The sequence below is a fragment of the Protopterus annectens genome, chromosome 4.part0 (genome assembly GCF_019279795.1).
Source record: "Protopterus annectens isolate FY-2018-M chromosome 4.part0, PAN1.0, whole genome shotgun sequence".
Lineage (NCBI taxonomy): Eukaryota > Metazoa > Chordata > Ceratodontiformes > Protopteridae > Protopterus > Protopterus annectens.
This window is the reverse complement of record NC_056733.1, coordinates 1,925,938,004-1,925,950,503: the sequence shown is the minus strand read 5'-3', so window position 1 is coordinate 1,925,950,503 and position 12,500 is coordinate 1,925,938,004. Positions and strand designations below refer to the sequence as shown.

The 12,500-nt window shown below is 35.7% G+C and overlaps 1 protein-coding gene across 2 annotated transcripts in view; it reads right to left on the bottom strand.

The window, feature by feature from the left end:
* The window catches only part of LOC122800073 (gamma-aminobutyric acid receptor subunit gamma-2), an 854,805-nt gene that overhangs the window by 472,912 nt on the left and 369,393 nt on the right, over positions 1-12,500 (bottom strand). The window lies entirely within an intron of this gene.

Here is a 12,500-nt window from a genome sequence, read left to right as displayed (position 1 = left end):
TACTATGTTGTACAGAAAAAAGGCAGTAAAGGCAGAGCAGATGAGGAAGCTAGAGGTCATGGAAATAAAGTGCCTGAGAAGTGTGTACGACGAACACTGTGGGACAGATGAAGAAATGAGGACATAAGAACAGAAACCAAAGTAGCTCCAATTGCAGAAAAGATCAAAGAGAACAGATTATGGTGATTCAGTTATACATGTATAAATGCAGAAGACAATCTGGTGAAGAAGATATGGGACAGTCAGGAGGAACGTTTATAAATTATTAAATATTAAATATTAAATAATAAAATGTCACAACTAATATATTCCATATAGTAAATTATCATATAACATATATTATTATTACATAGCTTCCTCCATATACACTCAAAATTATTAAAATACTTAAACTCAAATATTAAATTAATCTTGAATTTTATTACGAGTCAATGCTTTTAATTTTAAAATTGGCCCTATAGAACTTCTTTCATTTAAGCCTGGCATACAATCAGCTTGTAATTAATTTTCCAGGTAAGTTCTCTTTCTTCTAAAATTAAGTTCCACGGGGTTCTTTCTTCTATCTCCACTTGATCTATTACCATATAATTAAAATTATGATTATTACATTCATTTATATGTTTTGCTAGCTGTTGTTTAATTTTTTATTTTTATGGCATATTCATGCTCATAAATTCTCTGAGTGAATGTTCTCTTAGTTTTTCCTACATAAAAGGAGACACAAGAATTACAACTTGCAAGGTAAACAACTGCTTTAGATTTACAGTTAAACTTCTTTTTAATATAATACTTCTTATCACGTATAGTGAAACTATCTCCTTCTTGAATTTTAAAGCACCATTTACATGCTCCACATCTATGGTTTCCACTCTTCCACATCTGGAAGGACTCTCTGACTGTTAGTAGGAACTGACAGCCCCTTAGCATAGCATAGCATGTACAACTAATATGGGGTCTGAATAGACAAATGATAAATCAGCAAGCAGAGGAAAATAGTAGAATTGAAGTCATCCTCAAGTCTTGGTAAGTACCTTCATGAGGTGGACCCTGTTTTTCACAAAATTTCACCAGGACGATACTGATACATAGACTGTATTTTATATAGATATATCAAGGACAGAAGCAGGTTAAAAAATAAAAAAGATAGCTGGATGCAAAACCTAGGATAAAAAGTGCCCAATCCTGCATTAATTAGATTTACTGCATCACACCAGAGATTTAAATGGTAAATTCAAAACACACATTTTTTCATGATGCTATTGCCACATAGTATTGGCATAATTCTCCAATTTACCATACCGGTGGACATTCATGTACAAATAAGTACAGATAAGACAGTGGTAATGGCAGCAAATTGAGGAAATCAGAATACGCTGAGAACTGAGATAGAAGGGAAGATAGTGGAACAAGTTAATAGCTTCAAGTACATGGACGAGGTGGCTGAGGAGGAGGGAAGTCTGAATGAAGAGGTCATGTTTAGAATCAGAGGGGCTGCAGCCAACTGGTATAGAGTGTCAGGTGTAGTATATGACAGAAGAATCCCAAAGAAGCTGAAAAGTAAGATGTACAAAACAGTGATGGGAACAGAACTACTATGTTGTACAGAAAAAAGGCAGTAAAGGCAGAGCAGATGAGGAAGCTAGAGGTCATGGAAATAAAGTGCCTGAGAAGTGTGTACGACGAACACTGTGGGACAGATGAAGAAATGAGGACATAAGAACAGAAACCAAAGTAGCTCCAATTGCAGAAAAGATCAAAGAGAACAGATTATGGTGATTCAGTTATACATGTATAAATGCAGAAGACAATCTGGTGAAGAAGATATGGGACAGTCAGGAGGAACGTTTATAAATTATTAAATATTAAATATTAAATAATAAAATGTCACAACTAATATATTCCATATAGTAAATTATCATATAACATATATTATTATTACATAGCTTCCTCCATATACACTCAAAATTATTAAAATACTTAAACTCAAATATTAAATTAATCTTGAATTTTATTACGAGTCAATGCTTTTAATTTTAAAATTGGCCCTATAGAACTTCTTTCATTTAAGCCTGGCATACAATCAGCTTGTAATTAATTTTCCAGGTAAGTTCTCTTTCTTCTAAAATTAAGTTCCACGGGGTTCTTTCTTCTATCTCCACTTGATCTATTACCATATAATTAAAATTATGATTATTACATTCATTTATATGTTTTGCTAGCGCGTTGTTTAATTTTTTATTTTTTATGGCATATTCATGCTCATAAATTCTCTGAGTGAATGTTCTCTTAGTTTTTCCTACATAAAAGGAGACACAAGAATTACAACTTGCAAGGTAAACAACTGCTTTAGATTTACAGTTAAACTTCTTTTTAATATAATACTTCTTATCACGTATAGTGAAACTATCTCCTTCTTGAATTTTAAAGCACCATTTACATGCTCCACATCTATGGTTTCCACTCTTCCACATCTGGAAGGACTCTCTGACTGTTAGCAGGGAACTGACAGCCCCCTTAGCATAGCATAGCATGTACAACTAATATGGGGGTCTGAATAGACAAATGATAAATCAGCAAGCAGAGGAAAATAGTAGAATTGAAGTCATCCTCAAGTCTTGGTAAGTACCTTCATGAGGTGGACCCTGTTTTTCACAAAATTTCACCAGGACGATACTGATACATAGACTGTATTTTATATAGATATATCAAGGACAGAAGCAGGTTAAAAAATAAAAAAGATAGCTGGATGCAAAACCTAGGATAAAAAGTGCCCAATCCTGCATTAATTAGATTTACTGCATCACACCAGAGATTTAAATGGTAAATTCAAAACACACATTTTTTCATGATGCTATTGCCACATAGTATTGGCATAATTCTCCCATTTACCATACCGGTGGACATTCATGTACAAATAAGTACAGATAAGACAGTGGTAATGGCAGCAAATTGAGGAAATCAGAATACGCTGAGAACTGAGATAGAAGGGAAGATAGTGGAACAAGTTAATAGCTTCAAGTACATGGACGAGGTGGCTGAGGAGGAGGGAAGTCTGAATGAAGAGGTCATGTTTAGAATCAGAGGGCTGCAGCCAACTGGTATAGAGTGTCAGGTGTAGTATATGACAGAAGAATCCCAAAGAAGCTGAAAAGTAAGATGTACAAAACAGTGATGGGAACAGAACTACTATGTTGTACAGAAAAAAGGCAGTAAAGGCAGAGCAGATGAGGAAGCTAGAGGTCATGGAAATAAAGTGCCTGAGAAGTGTGTACGACGAACACTGTGGGACAGATGAAGAAATGAGGACATAAGAACAGAAACCAAAGTAGCTCCAATTGCAGAAAAGATCAAAGAGAACAGATTACGGTGATTCAGTTATACATGTATAAATGCAGAAGACAATCTGGTGAAGAAGATATGGGACAGTCAGGAGGAAGGAAAGAGGAAGCAAGGGCAATCAGCAAGGAGGTGGATGGATTGTGTGACAGAAGATCTGCGACAGTCAGGTATGAATGCTAAAGAAGGCAAAGGTGTATCACTGAATCAAGAGAGATGGCGACAGTTAACATGATACCCCAATCCCATGTAGAAAATGGTAACAAAGGGGGGTGATGTTGATAATGTTGATGTGTGTGCTTATGTGCATATCAATTTTCAACAACATGCACACCTGTTTGTCTGCTGGGTAGAAGGGTTATTTGTATGTGTAGTGGTAGAAGGATGTGGTATGTTAGAGGCAGATACCTATGCATGTGTGGTGTCTGGACATCAGACCAAGTCCAATGCCCTATACAATTGCAATCCTCTTTTTATAAAAGGTGCTGGGAGGATGAGGTAAGGCAGATGCATGTGCCCTTATACATATGGTACATGGTCATCCTACCAAGTCCAGTGCCTTAAATAACTGCAATTCTTTCAGTTTTTTTGGTGTGATATGCATCAACAACCTACCATCCTGTATATATGGTGCATTACAGCAAGGGTATTTCTGAAGTATGTTTTCAATGTGACAACTGGTTATGTTTGCTTGTTTGTATTTATATCTGCCCCACAATTCGGTACTCTCCTGCATATGACCGAGTCTGCTGCATTCTTGAAAAGTGCATCCTGCAAAGGCTTTGTGCCAATAACATGTTGCTATCCATGACGCAGCACAAAAGTTACTGCGGTTATCATTAAATCAGTACACAGTAATCTGCAGTTGATGAAGACATTCTAAGAAGGGTTAGTTTGCATGCCTCATGAACTATTTCCACACACCACTGTTATTTGCATTTCATTATTTGAAGATGGTGCTCTTGGTGAAGTCAATCCTTTGATATATATCAGAGGGAAGTTAGTTCAGGATTTTGAATAGCGTCTAATTCAAGGTCTGCAGTAGAAGGATGTCATAGATAAGCAGAAGCATCATGAGACAGTATAGCAGAAATGTAGTGGCATATGTTTGTTCAGAAAACACTGCATTGTGCATTACTTTCCTATTAGTTAGGTCCAATCTAGCCACATATATATCAGTAAGTGCTTAGAACAAGATTTCAGCTATTGACAATTGTCTGTTTTATACAACAAACACATCAGTATTTTTATTTTGCTTGGTAAAAAGTGGACGAATCCCACAGCACATTCCTTAGGATGTTCATGTTAAAGTACTCATCCATTTGTGCAATGAGAATCTCAACAAAGCAAATTGTGAGAGTCAAAACGTCATGACTGCTGAACACTGAGTACTTGTACTTATGTAGTGCACTAATCCCATTTAAATATCATCCAAAGGAAGAAATTATGCATCAACATCTTGTTCAAACAAGATAAATTCAACATGATCTAAATCTCAAATGGCTTCACGGCCATAAGAAAATTAGTCCAATCAAGATAAAGGTCTGATCAATAGTAGCCATGAAAAGAGTTAGACTGATAAATATGAAAAAAGACAGGCACTCTGAAAAAAAAAAAAAAAAAAAAACTTAAGTCCCCTCAATAAAGACTCAAACTACTAAGAATAAGGATAACTCTTCAGAATGTCAGATTCTGGCCCCAACTTACTTAGCAAAAATAAAAATAAATAAAGTCCTCTTTCAAGAGAAAAAATCATTCCAGTTAAGGATTTGAGCAGATCTTTATTCAATGATGGATGTGCGTTTCTATCTGATGATCTGCAATGTTTTCTTGTTATGATCTGATCATCAGAGAAGAACGCTCATCCATCTTTGAATAACAATCTGCTTAAAATCTTAATAGGACTGATTTTTTCCTCTGTAATGAGGGCTTTATTTATTTTTATTTTTGCTAGGTTTTGCTAAGTTAGCTGCAGCCAGGATCTGATATTCTGAACAGTTCTCTTTATTCCTAATCTTTTATTTTGTCCTGTAGACTATTGAGGCTGCAAGTTGGGATGCCAAATCAGTGCTTTGTGGATTTCATTGTCATTTTTCAGTGCAGACACATAGACATACATGCACATGCACACACACACACACACACACACACACACACACACACACACACACACACACACACACACACACACACACACACACACACACACACACACACACACACACACACACACTGAGATGCAACAGGCATCTCATATTATTGCAGTGTTTGATATAACAGGTTATCTGATTCTCATATAAAGAGGTCTAACTCACTTGGTGCATGAACACACACTGCATTATTTTTCATATATCAAATAATCCACACTTCTTAGAGCAACTTACCGCAGTGCAAGATACATTTGTTAGTTAGCCACTGTCATACATCAGCTTCTTTGGACTCAAAAAAGGCCTATAAAAGAAACACTTAGAATCTAAGCATTTCTGCTGTTGACATGTTTTGTGTTCCTGGAAGTCACTCTCTTTCACTGGCTCCACAGCCAAGCCAGTGAGAGACAGGTGTTACAATAGGTAATCTGAGTAAAAGACAAGCATCTTGTCAATGGAATTCAGATCACACACCAAACTATTTTATTTATTAATTTACTTATTTATAACAGAAGTAGACAAGTGAGACAGATTTAGATAAAGTTCCATGTGCCAGACTGAAAGAGCTTATCGGCCACATCCGTCTAGCAGGCTAGGAGTTTGATGCCTCTGCTTTATAATACCTTTTCACAATACCCCTAAACTGGGCTAAATTTGGAAACAATTTTGTGCAGTACCAAGTCTGCTAGATGGGATTGTTTACTAGTATCCGACTACATGAGTTAATCTCACAAATATTACTGATACAAACTTTATGAAACTGAAATACATTTGCTTCCACTATCTTTCCGTAGAAGTAAATACTTTAATCAACATAACTTAGCATAAATAAGATAATTTATTACAGTATTAACTGATTTCTATGGGTATGACATCAATATGTGAATTACCACTTTGGATATTGCTATGGCATTTAACATCATTCTGCACTCTAGAGTAGTCAAGGGACATAGTACGTTTAATAGTAAGTGAGAGTGGTTACAAAGCTAATATAATAGCCACTATCTACCCTAGCAGAAGTAAAAGATGAAATTATCTTTGAAATATAATCACAGGCAATGTAATGAAATCATCTTTTTAATCAAAGACATTGAAATTAAATAATGGTTTATTCACTTAAATTATAATTGTTTGAAAATAGTAGCACTGTATAGTATCTTGTATATGAATTAATTTGTTATATTGTATTTCTTTTAAAAAAATAATTTAAAATAATGGAAGATAGCACATGTTGTGTGCATTTCAGAAAGTAAATAGTGTAAGGGGTCTATGTTCGACTACTGAAAAATAAAAAAACAACATCAAACACTAGTTGGCCATAGTCACCCAACATCGCAAACACAACCGCCCCTAACTATATATACCAACTCTGAAATCGCACTACAGTGGGGAATAAGACAAATTTAAAAGGTTTCCCTTCACTGGCCTTATGCATTGCACAAATCAGAAATAAGAAGAATGATTGTAACTAATACACTAGCAAAACATCATAAAGACAGGAGGCTGACACATGTATTTAAATTTAAAGTATTACAGGTACTATATAGAGACATGAGGGGTGGGGATATTAATAACAAACTTGAAATCGCAGAATATAAATGGATAATTGTGTTAGAAGCAGATAGGTACCCGGGACTTAATAACTTAGTAAGCATAAAACCTATATTGGTAGCTAAGCAGAAGCAGTACAAATAATATATATATATATATATATATATATATATATATATATATATAAAAGTGTTTATAAACTTTTCATGAAGTTTATGTCTCCCTGATTTTATGCATACATGTTTTTAAATGCATTATATAGGTTGACTATATTGTCAACTTTGTAAATGAATAAGTTATACTGAATTCATATTATACTTGATTAAAAATGGTACTTTATTGGTTTGTTGTGTCATGTGTTCTATAGAGCTGATTATTTAAAATGTTTTTTAAATGAACTGTGTATACTGATGAAGGGTGTTACGCGAAACCATTATTCTGTCTTATGTGAATAAATTGAGTGGTTTTTTTTGCCTGTTTTGTTTCTGTCTGTTGGCCAAGTATGGCCATTCAATTAATTTTTTTTTATGATATCGTTGTTCAGTAATTGTTGGTTTCGCTATCTTCCATTCGATATTTCGCTGTTCAGGTTTTTTATTTTTTGGTAGCCGAACACAGACCCAAGTTTAGGATATACTCATTTTGCAGGTTGTTATCCAGTTTAAACTTGTTGCTCTTGTTGAAAATGCTTGTGTTATTTCTAATGCAGTTTGGATCATAATTTAAATTTTGTGAATCATTAAAGGTGTTTAACTTCCACCTTAAGAAACAGAATTTTCTTTTTCAGCTTTCTGAATAAGGATTCCCCTAATCTGCGTTTTACAAGCTGCCCATTGAATGTCATACGGAATATTTATGTCTTCCATACTACTGTTTAGCTGTGCTAAAATGCTATACTTTTCCCGAATAATCTCTGAATTATATAATAGGTTATTATTCAAAGACCAGTTAGAGTTTTTAACCCTTTTAGCCAAATTACTGGGTGAAAGGAGTTTTAAAGTAATTCTAGAATGATCTGAGAAATGTCTTGGTTCCACCTGATACTTAATATCTCCTTCTATCAGTGATTCCGAAATAAGGAAGAAATCTATTCTAGACCAGGTATTGTGACATTTAGAAAAGTAAGTGTATATACCTTTCCTCTCCTGCCCTTCACGAAAAGAGATAGGATCAATCAGGCATAAGTCAATCATTAGTACAAGGTCTTAACAAATTCTTATTGACAGTGATTATTAGCCTTCGAGGCAATTACATACACTGCTGCTATGAGGTTCACTGTATACACACAACCATCACAGACACCCAAGTATGACATCAAATAATATGAGGAGGCATCTCATGGGTAGATATGTGTGTACAATATGTCATTCCACAAGGGATATTTCACATACAGAAGCCATTCTATGAGACTGAATGAGTAGGCTGTTCTACTCCCAAGACTTCCAAACCCCCATGAAAAGCACCTGAGGTATCACAGGCCTGATGTGTAATATTCTGACAAGCAATTAAAAAGCTGATGATCTTAGGTGTTGCATAGGCCACTGACAGAACATCCTCTACACACATTTTTCAGTGTGAGTCTACTCCAGTGTATGCATTGAGAACACTATGGAATTCATATCCTAATACAGACATGACACACTGTAAGGGAAATCACATGACCCATAAACTTTTTAGTATTACATCAGAAGCTTCCTCACCATCTATGGTACATGCATGTTGGGGGGAGGTGACTGTGTTTGGATACAACCTGAACAGAGTCACAGGCCATTTGGCTGTAGGACAAACATCCATGGCATGCATCTCTTTGCAACTATGCACACAACAGAAACAACTTGCGCAGACTGTAAACTGCAACATAGTTATCCCTCCATGTACCATGCCATGGCAGTAGACCCTCAGTCATGGTAACACCCTTCCAGTACATTCGAAGCATTATTGCCTCTTGAACAAGTAATGTAAACAAAGAGTACAGTAGCACACAGTTAAGTATATCAGGAAACACCAATATCAAATATATGGAAAACAATAAACCACCAACACCAACTAAGTAAGAAGTGAATGAAATACAATTCCCCCACGCATTTAGCTTTTAGAAACACCTGCTAATTGTAGAAATCTTTCCACAGATGTAACAGGAATGGTAGTCTTGTTACTCTGTACAAATCTGCCCAGTATGATGAAGACCATAACTGGTATGGCTGCTTTTACTGCCTAATTATGAAGCTTCTAGCATGTCCTCATGCTTATGTTTTTTTTAATGAATATTCTTGAGTCGCAATTTATCTCATTGTGCAATGAACCAATGACACACTAAGAGGTTCTCTTAGCTACATGAACTCACATGAGCATCTGTGAAGAGCACTGAGCATGTGTGAATGGATCTATGACCAGTGCAGATGTGTGGGGAATTTAATGCTCCACAATAGCCAGCAGAGGTGCTGAAGTATGAAACCACCCAAACAGTTGAGTCCTTTTACTTTTTCCATGCCAGTGTTCACACCCTAACAATATCAACATGGCATGCCATCAATGTCTTCACTAAGCAAAGGTGGCACCATCATTAATTTTAATGCTAACTACCTAATTTTGTACATCACTTGCTGACAGTCAATGTGTGTGACCATGAAAGTGGCTGCCATTTGTTCTCTGGACTGTGACCAGCTGAATGGCCATGGCTTCAAGGGCATTGATGTTGGCAAAGCTTGCAGATAGTGCCCTAAGGAAAGGAAAATCTTTTTCCTGCTTCATAAGGACAACCATGAGTGCCTGATTAGGTATTCCTGTTAGAGTCCTTAATGTAAAATGTATGTCTGACACGGTCTTGCTTGTACAATGTGTGATCCCACAAGTATAACCTACTCTGGGAAACACTGTCAGAACCAGTATAGTGACCTGAGGATGTGACATATTGACCTTCTATGCTGTCAGGAAGAAGAGGTCAGAACAAGGGCCCTTGAGATATACTGTAAGTTTGCAGCTACTGTAGCTCTTTGGTAACTTAGTGGACCTTTATTTAAGATCATTAATTGTTCTGTTAACTGTATATTACCTATTTGGTACCTTAGTGGACCTTTATTCAAGATCATTGATTGCTCTGCTATCTTTTATGTGTTTGATACCTTAGTGGACATTTATTTAACTCATTATGCATTTGTTTGTATTCTTTTTTAGCACAGGCAGAAATCAGAGATAACTCCTTCCTGCCCCCGACAAGAATGAAGTGATAAGAGATGCGTATGTTATTTTCCTGTTATGTATCATTCTTTGAAACTGACGCCACTTAGCTGTGACTTCCGACAGAGTTGGCAACCTGTTGGGACCCAGACTGCAAAGTTGTGAAACATGGAAATCGAAAGACTGAAACTCCAGACTTAGGCATGAAAATCCAGACTTATAAATCCAAGATTGTCATTTCTCAGAATCTTCACTTTTCTCTGAAGTATGTCAATCTCAGAACTGATACATATAATTTGGGCTGTGGGGGAGAAGAAGAGCAGTGTGTAATATTCCCCTGTATTTTCTGTTTTTTTTTTTTTTTTCAGTCTATTGACACTCAATAATCTGAGCCTTGATAGTTCAATAGGGAGCAGAAAGGGTTATGAATATCTGCACAAGTGTTTTGTCGGTAGTGCAATGATTCAACAGGTAGCATATTTATCTTGGGGCTGGAAGGTGAGATGGCTATGGATTCTATCCCTACTCCTGGTAACAGGGTTTGTTTTCATTCACTACAGTGAAGCACTGTGGGGGTGTTGTAGCACTGAGTGTTTCATCCTTCAGATGAGACATCAAACTGAGGGGCCAGCTGCCTGAGTTGGTGGCAGCTAAAGAAAATGTAAAGAAATTCTAACACTTACTTAAAAGAGTAGGAGCAGTTTATTTAGAGAACATCAAATTCATAAAAAAGCCTCCCATGTGGCCTGGCCAAATTTCACTATAGCAGTACAAATACCACTGCATTGAAAACAGGTAACTAGCCTACTGAGCCCTGTCAGCAAAGGATAAATAAATAAGTCATGAAATAGCTTGTTACATTGTTCCAATTTAAGAAATACCATGCCTTACTTTTCCTAAGTGGCAGTGAAAGTTATGTAGTATTTTGTTATAGTAAGCATAGTTTGTGTAGGCGTAACTGATTCATGTAGGTGTCATTTCTGAGCTCATGAGCTTATTAGCACCTCTGCACTGTGGGATGACACACCTCTAGCAGTCATCAAACATTCTTACACTCCAAAGCGCTGCCCGAAAAATCAAATTAAAAAAAGCATAAGAAAACAAATGTAATCATTTTGTTAGCATTAAAAGCTATTAAACGTTACAGCAATCATGTTTAGCATTAAAATGTCTGTTTTCAATGAACAGAAGCAATGCATTCACAGTCTTTCCATAAATAATATAATGCATCATCATGCATGAAAATCTGGAATCATATTTTTCTAGAAAATTTCACAAATAAACTGTCATATTTTGGAAACTCTACATCTTAGACATATTCTCAGAACACTTTTCTAAGATATATTCTTTAACATGACATAAAAAAAAATTCCTTTCCAAGTGTTTGTTTATTGAGCTATTTACAGAAAGATGAAAAAGTATGCTTAATTATATAATTTGCAATATAAATAACACTGGACTTCTACCAAAATATACAATTTACAGTATAAGTATCTACGACAATTTTCTACACCGTAATCAAAGTTTTTACATTATGCCATGCACTTGGATTTGTAAAATTAAGTACTTATGAAAATATTGCATTTCTTCATAATTATTATCAAACAAATAGCAATATAGCCAGTACAGTATATAAGTGGATATTGAAATATGGTTTTCTTTCAACTGCCATTACATTTCACACCATGTGCCCTCAATAATATATAGCTATCTCAATTTTGGGAAGGTGAATGCAAATATGAACATATGAATAAAAAGTAAGAAATTGTGATTATTTGTTTTTATTTTGTAATTTATTTATATTCCAGGACAGTACATTGATCACAACTGACAATTTGCAAGTACTGACAGGGTGAATATATTCACAGAACTGAGAAATTTGTGCAGGCAATAAATACAATACAAAGAATGTATACATATATCTATAGGTTTACTATTGGCATTTCGAATCTGCCTCGGCGACCGTTTAGAATGTTGATCCAAAATTTGGAATTCGGAATACTGAAAAGTAAACCAAAGCAAAAATGAATACATCGACAACCATAGTTTGATATATTCAACATAGCAGAAGGTGATGTCACTTATCTCCTACTATGCACATTAACATACCGTTAAACTGTACAGTCAACGGTATGTTAATTCTACTATTTTGCAGGGGGGCTATGCCCCCATGCACCCCCACACCCCTGCACATTAAATATATCAACTCCGAAAACACACTACAGTGAGAAAATGGGCTAATTCACAGTTCCTCAATAAACTGCAAACCCCCTGCACAATGTGGAACCC